Here is a 15,944-nt window from a genome sequence, read left to right on the forward strand (position 1 = left end):
CATGATGAAGCATCATGAGCTGTAGTTTTCCTAAAATTTACATTAATTTTGAGGGTTAAAATTTTTAGGTCTAATAAGTATATTCTTTGAGTTCTGGGATGGATGCTGTTGACGCTTTTGTGCCTCTGTTTCTCACCTGTAAATTGGGTGTATGAACAGTGCCTACTCTGGAATGTTATGGGGATCGTAAAATATTAAGTCAATTAAATGATAAATACAGGTTGGATATTTTCTGACTTCTCATTCAAGATTAATAGGATGACTATAAAATATTTATTATGTGCTCTTGAGACTGAGTAAATAGTCTACATTTACTATTTTTTTGTTTTTGATATCTATTCCTGTTTTTTGACACAAATATAGAGTACTATGGGATAACTCTGTACATGTATAGCATTCATAGCTCTCAGGGTAGCTAAATTTTTGATCTCCTTAATTGAAAAGTTTCTGTTTATAGACTATAGTGTAATGTTCATTAATATATACAGTATGTTCTGATCTAATCTAGGTAATTAATGTTGCCATCTCCTTCAAAGTACTTTATGTTTGGAGACTGTGAGCTTCTCACTTGTCATTTCTGATGAAGGTTTACACTACATTCTTTTTTATTTTTTTCTTAAATGGTTTTTGAGGTTATAATATAATTACATCCTTTTGTCCTTACTGTTTCTCCCCCCAAGCCCTCCCTGCTTTGCTCTCTTTCAAATTCCTGGCCTCTTTTTAAAAATTATTTCGTGTGTGTGTGTGTGTGTGTGTGTGTGTGTGTGTGTGTGTACAGATACTACCTGATTATATATATATATATATACATATGTTTATATATATATATATATATATATATAAAGTCGGTACAAGTTTCATATATGTGTGTGTGTGTGTGTGTGTGTGTGTGTGTGTGTGTGTGTGTAGGTAGATAATAGAGACAACCTGCTCAGCCCATATGTATGTACGTTTAGGTACATTTTCAGGACTCACCATTGGTATTCGATAACCAATTGGTGTGCCCTTCCCAGGAGACCACTATTTCTCTTATTTGTCTGTAGTCGTCTACAATCTTAAACATATTGATGCAGTGATATCCAGGGAAGCCAAGCTATGAAACAATTTTCTGGGTCACACAGAGTAACGGTGTCCTCTTGACCATTTCCTGGGTGTTCCGTGCTCCGCGAGAGTTTCCATTCATTTTTTGGTGTCTTTTCGAGTTTTTGATTTTCCCTCAGCAACATCCACAGCCCTTGCGTTTCTGAAAGCTTGTCCTGCCTTTTGCTGTGTGGGACTTGCAGACAGACAGGCTTGTTTGTTGAAGATGAAGGTGAAGGAAGTGCTGGTTTTATGGGGATGATGGTGTCCAATTGGAGACAGATTACTTATGACTGCTGTTAAAGCAGCATTTTGTGTGTTATCAAGTGAAACGACGAAGAACTCCTGAAATTGGTGTAAGTTTTGCCTTGCCTCTGCATGAGGTTGTGAGATTGTTTTATTTTCTCTTTATACAATTCCATTTAGGTATGTAAATCTAAAATAGTTGTTTGAAATGTATATATTTATATTAGCATATTATCATAAATATGTACTTGAATTGGAGGGCATTTGCAAATGCCCCTTTTTAACAGTACTGTAATTTGGACTAGTCTGCCCTTACCCCCACCCCCCCACCCCTTTCTGTGTTTGTGTTTATCGTTTTTTTTTTTTTTTTTTTTTTTTTTTTTTTTAAATGCTAGGGATTGAACCCAAGCCTCGGTCAAAACTAAGAATTGCTCTACTTCTGAGCCCTAATTAGCTTTCTTTCCCAGACACATGTCTGGCTGCATTTTGAATTTCCACATCTGTCTGCTTCCTTTCTGCCCACCCCTCACCACTTGCCATCCACTCTTGATAATCCTAGCCTGTACCATTTAATTTCAGAGCTGCCGCCAGCTGAGAATCAAAGTCAGAGGAAAATAATTATGTAAACAAGACTATCCATAAATGCGCTCCGACTGAAACGTTGTACTTTCTCTGCCTTTACCATATATCAACAGAGATCTTGTAGGGTTTATGATACCCTGGTGGAGTATTTACATGCCCTATAAGTACTTGGTCACAGCTCTAGATGGAAGCTCTGGGGCTTTGTTTTCTCCCTTTATTCTACAGTACTAATTACAAGCCCCTGTGGTCCTGTAAGGTTTTCCATTCATTCTATTCTCGGTAGGGCCAGCCACAGAATATTCACTCAGTAACTACGTGTTGAGTTGAAATAAATGGACTTCCATGCCTTGTTTTACTTTTTTTGTTGTGTTTTGGACTTCCACCATTTAACAGCCATTATTCTTGTGGTTTCCGATTAAACCATAAAAGAAAACCAACAAGTGGAAAACTTAGCGCTGCTTTCATCTATGTCTCGCTGTACTTACGCAGTGGGTAGGCTAGTTTATTCCTGTATGAAAACTACAGAATATCAAATCTTGCAGTAATACAGCAGCCTTTTTCCATTATCCATTCATTGTCTTTCAGTGAAAAATGCCCTTATTTGGTCAATAGGACAATCAAGAATTTCTGATTTTTAAGTCAGGCATGGTAGCCAGATGATGATCCCAGAACTTGGAAGGCAGATGTGGGCAGACTGTTATAAGTCTTTAGCCTTTTCTCCATAGTGGGGTCTAGAGGAGGCAGGGCCTAAACCAAGAGACATCCAAGAAGCAGACAAGCTAGCAAACCAAGAGAACTTATGGTTGTTTTCTTTTCCTTGCTATGATTATTCATTGTAGTTTAAGATGTAATTCCTTTTTTTCTTCAAACAGATATACTAACAATTTTAATATGCTTTAAATTGTTTTATATGATAATAATGTTGTACTAGTTACCATGAAGCATTTTTCTCCTTTGGAGCTATGAGACAATACTGTTCTTTCTTCCTAGTATTCCATTTGACTTACTAGGGAGAGAGACTACCCATTCTAGGTTTTTTTTAAGTTGATTGAGACGGGACAATGAGGTTCTAATAACTGATTTTCCTGGAGTGGCGGAGACTAGGAATTAGCTTGCACTGTCATGGAAGATAAGTGAAATGATTAGGTCTATTTGATGCCTAGAGAGAAGAGGCAATTGATAGCTGTTAATTGGTTTAAATCCATATCCAGTCTTTTAATTCCCAGTGGTCACACAGGCATGACCCAGCAACTATGTGCCTCAGGGTTTGTGACCCTCATTCAATTCCTCTCATAGAGATCTTCCACCTGGTTAGGAAAGCCTGCTTTTGTGGGGTCCTTGCTTTCCCTCATTCTAACCATGTTGCATGTTTTGCATATGGAGCTCTCTTGTTTAATTAAAGCTCATTAAGTGGCACAGGAAAGTTTTTTTTTCCCCTTTTTCCTGTGGTCACTTAAATGCTTAGTGTGGGTTAATATTAGTACATGTACATGGTTTAAGTGCGTGCAATGTAGTTCATATATAATTGGTGTTAACTCTGGATTGGAGATCATTTAAAAAGACACAGGTCCTATTAACACTTTATTTTAGAGCCTGCTACACTCTTGCACAGATCTGGGGAAGGGGAGACATTTAATGTATATTTGTTGAGTAAATAAGTAAGCACTAAAGAGTTAGCAAAGATCCCATTTTATTTTCTTGATTCCTGTCTCTGCTAACTTGTTCCCGCGCACAATTTCTAAATTGAAGAATTTCATTCTGAATACAGCAGCAGAACATTGTAGAATATTTGGAAAGTGGAGAAACTTATAGAAAGAAAAACATAAACTATCTACTTTTTCAACAATCTTTTGAACGTCAAGGTTATTTTTCCCAGATCTTTTTCTCTAGGACTCTCTTTGCCTGTGACTTTTTATTTTCTCTGGGTCTTTAACTAGAATGGAGCAATTTACACCTCTGTTCACACGTGTTGTACACCACAAGATGATGAATACGTGCTCTGTCTCCTAGTTCACAAGTACTGTCTATTTGGCACAGGGCTCCCAAAGTGGATGGTCGGGGAGGGGGTCCACTATCTTCTCTCTAGCTGTTCAGAGGATCATTGGCTCCTTGGTTGGATGTTTGTATATACCATGTTCTAAATTATTTAAAAATGTGTCTGTGGTTGCCCATCATTTTCAACTTCCAAGTCTTTCGACAAATTTATTTAACACATATTTATTGACCTGATGTTTACAAGGTGCTGTTCTCAGGGCTGACAGGACTGTAAAAGTATTTAAATTATGGTCCAACTATTTATAAACTAAACACCAAAAGTGCTTCATAAACAGAACTGATTTTTGACTTGTTCCCTTCAAAATTATGAATTAAGCCACTCTCATGGACAAGTATTATATTCCCTCTCAAAAGGTTTATTATAGTACAGCATGAAAAATGCATGTAGATATAATATTCTCCATGAGATATTTTTACAAGTAGAAGAATTTTGAGGAAGTTTATATATTTGAATTAAAAGATACACACACATATATATACACATATGTATGTATATATATGTATTATCATGTATTTTTTTTAATTAGGTAAAAAGATAATTTTTACTTTGGAATCATTATGTACTTACCCTTTAAAATAAATATTACAACTTTTAAAGTTTTTGTTATTATTTACAATTTTGATTTTCTTTTTTAGTTAACATTAAATTTTCCCATGCTGAATGATAGTTGCTACCTCTCATCACCTTTTATTAGAACATTGCCTAAGAACTACAAAATTGAAAACCAACACACAATGAAAGAAAAATTTAGAAGAGATAAGAAAGGAAAATGTACACTTAGTTTGCTAATGTGTGAAAAGATATTCTTAAGAAATTCTTGTTCATGTCAAAATTACTGTGTTTTTACAGAGTGGAGTTGATTGCCTTCCTATAGGAATTCCTCAGTAAGCCCTTAAAAGGGTATTTTAAGAATTTTGTTTTTTAGAAATCTAATTGTCTTTAGACAATTATCCTTAAAACAGTGGTTTCGTATTCTTATTTTGAAGACATTAACCTCTCATCTAAAATCAGAGGTTCTTGACACATCACAAATGTGAGTGATTCAAAAAGTATAGCTAGTTAAAAGCTTCAGTTTTTCTACTTCAATTGCTTTTTAGATTTGGACTGTTACTGAATTATTTCGATAATATGCATATTCTGGGAAAATGTAATACGGCTCTTTAGTGAAAGGACCGGCCAGTTTAACTTGACATGACGTTTTTGAAGCCTTTACTATGGTTAAATTATTGTAGGAATTTTTAATTTTTTATGTACTTCAAATTTGTGACTTGAAAGCATCTTTTGGACATATGAGTAAGATTTTTTTCAGGCTATTCTTTCAAAAGTTTTAAGGTGACAGAGGTAGTTTACTAGACAAGATTTATTTATACAGTCGTCAGTATTCCTGACTGGCCACTTGGAGAGCAAAATCTGTCAGTTGATCCAAATATGGTACCATCTGCCATTTCTATAGTATATGTAAATAATGAACTGGAAATTTACATTGATTGCAATACCATGCTATTTTCTGTTTGGTATAGACAATCCAAGATGATTACTAACTATGTTTTCATTGCAATAAAAAAAATTCAGAGGACCACCCATACACTGTTTTTCACAGTGCAAGATGTTTTCAGAATCCATTCTCAAGAAAATCCCAAATGTCCATTTGATCTTAACAACTGAAATAGGCCATAAGAGTTTAGGCTATACTTTATATTATACCTCCAGATCTAAATATCTTAGATATTAACATTCATGGTGATGTATGGACTTGAATCTCTACTCTAGTGGTCCACACATTTTTGTATTTCTTCTGAAAAGAAAAAAAATGAAAGACACCATGACTCCTAGCCCAGTAGTATTTCAAAAGCCCTCCTATTTCCATTGGGAAGCAATACATTTCAGTACTCAGCGTGCCTATTTGGAGTATTTCCTCCAAGGAACAGAGGTGCTTTATGACAGGTGACTTGGATGGTCAGCATGTTATGCTTTGCAGGGAAACGGTCAGTCAGCTGCACTAAGTGCTTTCTGAAATGATTGTTTTTGTGTGTGTGATGTGCATGCGTTTGCCTGCATGGGGGTGTGAGGGTGTGCTCACACGTGCTTGTGCATTTGGAGACTAGAGGTTGCTCTGAGGTGTCATTCTCTCTGAGGTCACTGTTTTGGCTAGAGCGGCTGGCCCTGGAGGCTTGGAGATCCTCCTGTTTAGGCCGCATCCTATTCCGGCCCTGGGATGACGGGCTTGCTGATGGTCTTGTCTTTTCCTTTGGTGTCGGGGATCAGAACACATGCTCACGCCTGTACAGTAAGCATTTTACTACGTTCCCCCCAGTCTCCTTTATTTGATTTGTCTTCTCTCATTTTCAAAGATGCTTTATGGAAATTGTACCAGAATCTTCCAAGAACTGTGCAAATTAAATTTTATTCAGAGTGTAAGTGTAAACTGAAGCTGGGGGCTAAGCTTCGTCTACAATATTTCTTCCAAATCTGGAGGAAGAAATTCTCCTGGAATTAGTAAGAATGTTGCTGTAACTGAAAGATGGGGAAGGAGATTATGAAATCAAACAGTGGTGCTCATACAGCTTCCAAAATTTCAAACCCATGTGTCTATGTAATTGGTATTTTGTTTTGCATCTGGCATTGTGCATAAATGCAAAAACCAGTTAAGCAATTTATCCAAGTCTAAATAGCTAACTAGTACAAGATTTAAACTCAGGTAGTTAAACCCAGTCTGTAGTTTAGTTATTTTTTTATACATATGCTGAAATAGTTCACAAATTTTACTTAAGCTATTGTATTCTAATTCTTCTTCTTCTTCTTCTTCTTCTTCTTCTTCTTATTATTATTATTATTATTATTTTGTTTTTTCAAGACAGGTTTTCTCTGTGTAGTTTTGGTGCCTTTCCTGGAACTCACTCTGTAGAACAGGCTGGCCTCAAACCCACAAAGATCCACCAAGTTCTGCCTCCCCAGTGCTGGGATTAAAGATGTGGGCCACCACTGCCCGGCTCTAAATCTAATTTCTTATACAATTATTTCCCCTAAATTCACTGGCAGATATCCTTTAATGAATTTATTTTTGGTCTGTTATGAGAATAGCTCTCACCATGTGGTCATGTGTAGCCTCAAATTCAAAATGCCTTTTCCTCTACTGCCTGACCACTGGGATCATGGTCCCAGCCTCTGGCTTTAATGCCATCCTTGCAAATATTTTCTGTCTCTCTTCATACACTTCAGACTGAGACCAGTGATTTTACTCATAGTTCTTATATAAGCAAACGATGGACAGACTGATGGATAAGACCACAAACACATTTGGATCTTTAAGATAAGTACACAGTGTTATTTAGCATTTTGCAGAAGGGTTACTTACTATTGGTACCTTTACTGGACATTTTGCTAAGGGGAAAATGGAAAGGAATGAAGTCAAAGCAAACTTCCATCCTCTGGACCCTGCACCCAACAGCCAGGGTAAAGTCCCAGCTGAGGCTATGCCTGCAGTGAGTGCGCTTGGCACCTCTTCAGTGTCCGCATTATTAAAAGTGGTGCAGGGCTGGGGGGCTCAAAATTATCCCTAACATTTAACCTACAATATTGTCAAGCTTTTCCCCGTCTCTAGGGAAATAACCATTTGATGTTGATGATAAAGGGATGTTACCCACACAGTAGAAACTCTCTCCTGGAATTTCATTTTGGCGCTGCTTTGCTGATCATTTGAGACAATAGGTCTACCAGCGCGCTGAGCTAATTCTTGGCATTAGTATAGACTTTGCTTAGGAGAGGTTATTTTCTTTCTTTCTGACTGATCGTTTTAAGGTTTATAACCAAGAGAAAGCGGAGGAAATGAAGAAAAGGCCACAACCTGTCCATCATGTCGTTCCTTTAAGACATCCCTTCCCTTCTATTCACTGTATGTAATACAGCTGAGTGTGCTTATTCTTTGTAACACAGTGACTTTTGTTTTTAATATTTATTTCTACAACATTGAGTGTACTTTGGAAATGTGTATGACTCCTTAGAGGATAGGCATCAGTTAATTGGTTTATTTATTTGAGTGTGTTATGAGATAAGATCTAACTACGTGGTCAAGTCTAGCTTAAGACTCTGATTGCCACTTCTTCTACCTCCTGTACTTAGCAAGCAGTGGGTAGGCAGAGCTTTCTTGGCTTTGGGGAACATCTCCTAGTAGGAAGAACTTCTGAGAGGAAAATTATTGGATTCGTGATGATGGGGTGTGTGTTTGTAATTAGAGATACTTTTAAAATGCAATGAAACTTAGGCAAAAAAAAAAAAAAAGCTAAGTGGTGAGGTTTCTCTAAAAATACAAATATTTTTACAAATAGAAGCATGTTGTCAAGGCAATTACATACATTTCTTGCCCAGCCTTGGACAGATGTCACCAAGTTTGTCTATTAATATTCATTGCGGGGCTCTCAACTACTTAATGGATTTGTTGTGGTGAGCAACTTTATAAGTGTTTTTGTTCTTTGGTGTGCTTCAGCAGGAGAATTTAATCACTGCAAACTTTCTGATATCACCTATGAAAAATACTAAAGAGGAATTTGGATGCAAACAGGGATTTCTTTATACGATCGTGGTTTGCCTTCTGTATGCTGAGAAACGGACTTGAGAGCATAAATAAAAGACTTACGGCAAATACTGCTTCTATGCTGGAGAGAAAAGAAAAATAAAGAAAATTATGCACAAGCCTGAATAGAATCTCAATAGGACCAGTGTCTCTGGAATGGTTGCTCATTTGGGTTTCTGGAAGTAATGTCTCAGTAGGTGGGGGGAGAGTTTACATCCAGCTAGGAGTTCGGGTCCTTCCTCATAAATCCCATGTGACTTTGATGAATTTCCCTGAAATACTTAGCACTTACGTATATGTCTCCTTCCAGCTGGGGCTGTGTAAATATTTAGATATTTCGGTCACTCTTGTTTATATTTTATCTTCCAACTGGGCCGTTGTTGAAGGAATTCTGCCCTGGCCTTTTCTGTGGTGCTGATCTTGCCGAGAAGTCAGGAGTGTCACATCCCCAGGGAGTCACCAGTATTCTTCTTAAGAGCAGTGGACAGGAACATTCTAAGTCCTTGTTAGAGGACAGAGTCACCCTGATTCTTGTTTGGGAACAGTATCATCTCAATATCTTCTTAAGGTGTCATGACGTAAGCCCTTTTCCCTTTTACTTTGTCTTCTTTGTGAGTATTGTGTTACACGACAGAGCATGGGTTTTGCCGGTTAGTCCATAAACCTTCTATCTTTCTATATGAAACACGCACAAGTTAGCACAACCACAACGGTGGCTGGCAGGTGACGTGAGAACATTTGATGACTGTAGAACATTTCTACAGTGTGGAGGGTTTACTCATGCCATGTCACATGTGCAGAGGTCAGAGGACACACTTGACGTCGGTACTGGCCTCCCACCCTGAGACAGCATCTCTTTCTTGTCCCTCTGTGTTGTGTATGTCCAACATACCAGTGAGCTTCTAGAAAGGCCCCTGCCTCCTTAATTCCATCTTGCTGTAGGAGCATGGAGATTGCAGATGTATGCTTCTGTGCCCAGCTTCATTTGGTCTTGATGGTTTAAACTCAGGCTCTCAAGCTTATGCCGTAAGCACCTATCCATCGGGCCTTCTCCTCAGCTCTTTTCTTACACAGGAGTGTCACAGTGTAGCCCAGGCTGTTCTGGAATAACTAAATGATCCTTCTTCCTTAGCCCTCTGAGTGATGGGATTGCATGCATACCTCTGCACTCAGCTATGAAAATGGCTTTAATTATATACTAGTTGTTTGCAAACAGAAGTTCTCAGCAATCTGAAAACTGATAATATAAGGATGCCTAGCAATTTGAATCATATTTATACAAGGAAAACATTGATTATAAGGTCTTTATTAAGTTAATTTGGTTTACAGGTAAATGACGCTCCCCCCCCCCCCCCCCGTTTTAAACGGAGAAAGAAAAAACAGAGGTCATCAGACTTGACAGCTTCTTGATATTTTTTTCATCACCATTTTAGAAGTAAGACACCACAGTGAACACTCGCAGTATTGAAAGCCAAAGAGACAGCCCATATTTACATATTGATTTGAACTAGTTAGTCCCTGCAGGACGTATTGACTATTTGCAAACAGCAAGAGTTTGGGATTTGCCTAGGACTAAAACCCAACATGGCCACCTCTCAGCTGAACGACAACCGAGACCTCAGTGCAGCATGTTGATACCATTCTTAATAACAGCCACTTCAGAAAGATGCTTCGGTAGCAGGAGAGATGGGGGATAACCCACAGTAGATGCTCTTCAGTCCCATTCCTTCCTGCTTATCTTTGATCATAAAAAAACCATTTATTATAGTTTTAATGAAGGTGATGCCTGGCATTTAGGGTTTTTATTACTGAGGCTAACTCATTATGCATATGAGTCAGATATTGCCAAGTGCCTTTCCTGAGGGTCGAACATTATAAAGAACTGAAGCATTTCCATGTTGTTGTGACTTTCCAAGTCCTTCATTCTGTTGTAATAAAAGGACTACTTTTCTGATGACTTGATTGAGTCTCTTCAGATGACCATAGATTTAATGTTATAAATTTTCTATTCAAATGGATTCATTAGAAATAAAACTCAGTGGAACCTCCTTTTCAAAAAGAGAGAGAGAGAGAAGAAAAGACTTCAATATCTAACTAAGCTTGGGAAACGGTGTGTATCACATGCACTTTCTGGCAGATCAGAATGTGCATTAGTAAGACTAGACTCTGAGAACTTCAGCTTTTTTCCCTTTAATATGAGAAACGTTATTAACAATGTGGGGAAAGTGTATTCCATAGAGGGTTAAAAAATTAGTCATTAATAATATAGAAAGCATTTTTATTGCTGGAGCTTTTACTGAATGCTGCTGCACAAACACGGTGGTGAAAACCTGGGTCTGAGTTCTCTATTCCCCGACGTCCTGCTGGCTGGGGTCCAGCTCTGGGGAACGGAGGTTCAGATGGAGACTCTCCTCCGCAACAGTGCACCGTCGTGGAGCCTGGGCAGTCTCCAGGTTCTGCAATTGGCCGTGACTTCCTCTACACCTTCCCCCCAGACAGTTTTCTTCTTTCCCAGGATTTTTGCCCCAGCTCTTTTCTGGCTAATGGCTCTAGCTGAGATTTGGTTTCTTAGGTCAAACTTGGAGACACAGCTGCTGTCAACTCATCATTTCCCTCTGGGTTTTCTGGAAGGATACCCAACCCTTCTTTTTTCTTGCATGAAAGTCTTTTGTCTCTATGCTCATTGAAACTATACGTCAGCCACCAGTGATAGAGTGGTGGGTCTCTACTCTGTCTCCATCATGGTCTTTCTTCACCATCCTCCACATTGCCAGTGGGGAAGCTTTGCTGATGAACATATTATCATCTCCAGTGTTTACCTGTTACCCTTTTCAGTGTCTAAGTACAGGTTCGGAGACACATAATTTGAAGGTGCCAACATATGGTATCTAATCTCCTAACGTAGTCTGCTTACATTGACTTTATTCTGTCAGGAGCCAGCACTCTAAAACCAAATACTAGCCCTTGCCTTAAAAACTTTTAATGATTTTTCAGAGGAGAAGATGGCTCAGTGGGTAGGGTGGTTTGTAGCATGAATCTTAACAGGTCTTATTAATAAAAACAAACCTGGGGTCAGTTATTGGGGTGAATAATGCTGGAAGATCAGGGAAGTAGAACAAGCCACAGCCAACCTCACATCCCTAGTTCCTCACCTGATCCTGTTTCCTCAGACTGGAAGCTTCTGAGTCCTCATCCAGAATGGATCTCAGCTGAACTGCTGCTCAAAGCCTAAAAGCTTAACCAGCCAAAAGCTTCTAGTTCCCGGTTTTCATGCTTTATATACCTTTCTGCTTTCTGCCATCACTCCCTGGGATTAAAGGCTCACTTCTTGGGATTAAAGGCGTGAGTCACCATGCCTGGCTGTTTCCAGTGTGGCCTTAAACTCACAGAGATCCATGCCTCCAGAAGGCTAGGATTAAAGGTATGAGTGCCACCATCCATTTTCTAGCCTCTGTATCTAGTGGCTGTTATTCTCTGACCCCAGATAAGTTTATTAGTGTGCACAATATTTTGAGGAACACAATACCACCACAGTGGTTCCAGTGGAAGCGTAAAGACCTGGGTTTGGATGCTCAGCATGAATAGATTGGTACAGAAGTATGCATTTGTAACCCCATTGCTGTGGGGCAGCGATTGCAGGATCCCCGGAGTTCATAGCAAGCCAGTTTAGCCAATCAGTGAACTGCACTTCAGGAGAGAATGATGTGCACTAGAATAGGACGCCCAGTATTTACTTCTGGCCTCCAAGTGTGAACATTCTCTGTCTCTGTCTGTCTGTCTGTCTGTCTGTCTGTCTGTCTGTCTGTCTGTCTGTCTGTCTCTCTCTCTCTCTCTCTCTCTCTCTCTCTCTCTCTCACACACACACACACACACACACACTTCATTTATTTTGCAGAACACTTGCTTGATAGTCAAAGCCTATCCTTATGATCTTATTTTTTTCTTTTTTTTCCCTTTTTGTCATTTCTTTCATTTATTTATTTATTTTTCAGTTTCATGCTTCTCAATTTCTGACCATTCACACTGTGAGCTAACCTAGCAGCAGATCTCCTAACTGTGCTCTGTAATCTAGTAGTTGTGCCCTGGGTGAATTCCTTACCTAGTTTCCTTTTGTGACTCATTCTCAGGGATCCTCTCAAGGGCTGCTGCTCCAGACTCCTTCTGACTGGCTGGGGTTGTCTTCAGTGCCCTTCCTTTGTGTTCTTAGAGTAACACTTGCAACCTTATTTCCTATCTCAAATAGACTTTCATAATTTAAACTTTCTGTGAGTGTGTTTCACCTCATTAGTTGATTATCATCAGTATCTGTCTTTCATAATTACAGCCATTCTAAAGGATAATGATACGCTGAGGTTCATGGCACTGATAATTATGAGTTACTTAAAAGCCAACCTATATGTCATTCTCTTTACTATAGCCATTGTGAGAATGGAAGACTTTCTAAGTTATTTACTCCCACCTTGCTGGCTTATTTCTTCTCCTTTTCAAGCCTGCCATCCTTTAAAGAATATATCACATGCTGTGTATCATGCTCTAAACTAATGCTATTTCCCTGTAGTTCTGATTATCATGCTCTTCCCTCCCCATCCATCTCTGTCTCTATCTACCGCATCACACCTCTGTGTACATGCACATGTGCGTTCCTGTGCCTGCATCTGCAAAGGCCAGAAGCAGATGTTGTGTGCTTTCCCGTAGCACTCTTCCAGCGCATGTTTTCAGTGTGTTTAACTTAACCTGGAATTTTAACGTGTTAGCTAGACTAGCTGGACAATGAGCTCATCTCCCCTTCTACCTGACTGCTATCATATACCCTATCTGGAATGCATGCCACCATGCCTGGTTTTCATCAGTGCGCTGGGAATCCAAACACAGATCTTCAGGTTGCACAGCAAGCGTTCTATCAACCAATCCATCTCCTCAGCCCCTGGGTATGAAACTCTTACTCACTAAGATTGTTAACTTTTCCTTTCATAGTCATTTCCCTAAGACCAACTATTAATTATACTAATTACAAATAGACACAGATATAAATAAGCTTCGTATGCCATATAGAGTCTATTGTGGCTGAATACAGTGCACACTGGTTATTTTAAAGAGAAAAGTCTTAGTGCTTTCTACAGTTCATGGTCCTTTTTGTCTGTTTTGAAAAATGGTTTACTGGTGTCCAGTTGGGCCTCAAACTAACAATGTAGCCAAGGATGACCTTGAACTCCTGACCTTCCTACCTCCACCTCCCAAGTGTTGGGTACAGATGTGCAATACCATCTCCAGATCTAGAGTCCGTGATTCCTTCACTCTTCTCAGGTAGATATTTTCTTTTAGCCATTTATTCATTTTCTCAGTGATTCTACTCATGTTTCTGGAACATTGTAGTTATGTTCAGTACTTGGCCATCATCAGCAGAGATCCACGAGCAAAAGGAAGCCCACAGATCTCACATCTTTGTGGGGAGGAGAAAACTGTTGGAAGTATTAGATAAATAAAATTCAGCGATGACTCTATAGAGTGCTGTTTAGGTTTATCAAAGTGAACTTAATTTGGTGGGAAAAGTTCGCGAGAGTGGAGACTGGAAAGAAGCCTGGGCCTTGAGGGATGTAGTTTATTTGCGGCCCCAGGTCTATGGCAGGCGTTTGTTGGACAGAAGGAAACACAGTGTGGTTGTAGATCTAACAGAAGGCATCGGAAGGCGTGAGCAGGCTGTGTGGAGAGCTGGGCTGGGGAAAGAAAAGGTCATTCTTGTGGGTTTTATTAAGAACGTAAGAGCAAATGAGTTCAAAGCCTTCTGACTACATCTGAATGGACGACTGAAATGGCTTTCCTAAACCTCAGCAGAAGGCAGAGTAGTTGGACCTGGGGTGGCAGTGGTGTCGCGATGGGATTGGCATTTTGAGGAGATGGTGAGAAGACTTGTTTCTACTTTGCTGTTTTCACTGAGGTACGAATAGTACATGAGGGCCAGGTCTGGGGCTGTACTAAACAAAAGCTAGAGTTAGTGAATTTGACAGAGGTTCGAGACATTTTATATTTGCTGTATTCCCAGCAGAAAACAGTTGAGGATATTTAAGAACGTAAGCTAGTTTAAGTTATTTTTCTGTTATTTGATAAAACGCTATGACCAAGACAATTCATAGTTGGAAGGGCTTATTTAGGCTTGCGGTTATTAGGAATCAGTCCATTGGGCTGCATTCATGGTGGCAGGAGCAAGGATCTGAGGGGTCACATCTTTAATCTGCAAGCATGAAGCAGAGAGAGCAAACGAAAAGTGGCCAAGGGCATCTGATCTCAACAACTTCCCACAAGTGACATATTTCTTCTAGCAAGGCAGTACCACAGAAACCTCTCCAAAAAGCTCCACCAGCAGGGGACTGAGTGTTCAAATTCCAGAGCCTCCTTTTCTCATTTACACAACCCCCTGACATGATCCCTGTTATTGATGTTTTACTTTATTGCAAAACAAAGTAGAGCCACACTGTCTTAGTTAGAGTTTCTGTTGCTCAGAAGAGACGCCATGACCACTGACCGCGGCAACTCTTAAAAAGGAAAAACACTTAATCGGGACTGGTTTACAGTTCAGAGGTTCAGTCCATTATCATCATGGTGGGACATGGTGATGTACAGGCAGACATGGTGCTGGAGAGGTAGCTGAGAGTTCTTACATCTTGACCCGCAGGCAACAAGAAGATGTCTGAGACACTGGCTGTGGCTTGAGCATATAGGAGACCTCTAAGCCTGCCCCCACTGTGACATACTTCCTCCAGCAAGGCCATACCTTCTCTAACAAAGCCACACTTCCTAATAGTGACACTCCCTATGTTCTCATGGGGGCCAGTTACATTCAAACCACCACACACGTTGTATTTAAAGGACATTTTATGAAATAATTTATTACCTGGTGCTGGTTAAAAGAGGGATTCTGGGAATCCATACCATTGCCTGCAATAGTCACAGACCTCTTTAGCAGGCGTATTCTTCTGCAAAGACAGGCAATGTTTTAGTTTCTTTCCTGTTGCTGGGATGTGATACTGACAAGTGTGGTTAGGGGAGCAAGGGCTTATTTGCCTCACAATTCCAGGTTACAGTCCATGGAGGCAGAGAAGGAAACATGGCCGAACTTGTAGCAGGTAGTCCTGTTACATCCATAGTCAAGAGCCGGAAGCCGTGGATTAATGCACACATGCTTGTGCTCGGCTCACTTTTCCCGGTTGTATATAATCTGGAATCTCCAGAACAGGAACTGGTGCCATTAGAGATGGGCCAGATCTCCCCACCTCAGTTAATGTGATCAAGATAACCCTCCACAGACATGCCCAGAGGCCATCTTAATCTACTGAGACTCCCTTCTTGGGTGGTTCTCGATTGCATCAAGTTGACCATGAAAGCTAGCCATCACAAGTACCATTTGAGGTATTA

At 39.7% G+C, this 15,944-nt stretch overlaps 1 protein-coding gene across 6 annotated transcripts in view; it reads left to right on the plus strand.

Moving 5' to 3' along the window:
- Robo1 (roundabout guidance receptor 1) overlaps window positions 1-15,944 on the plus strand; it is a 997,953-nt gene that overhangs the window by 668,342 nt on the left and 313,667 nt on the right. The gene's annotated exons all lie outside the window — the stretch shown is intronic.

This window comes from Peromyscus maniculatus, chromosome 12 (genome assembly GCF_049852395.1).
Source record: "Peromyscus maniculatus bairdii isolate BWxNUB_F1_BW_parent chromosome 12, HU_Pman_BW_mat_3.1, whole genome shotgun sequence".
Classification (NCBI taxonomy): domain Eukaryota; kingdom Metazoa; phylum Chordata; class Mammalia; order Rodentia; family Cricetidae; genus Peromyscus; species Peromyscus maniculatus.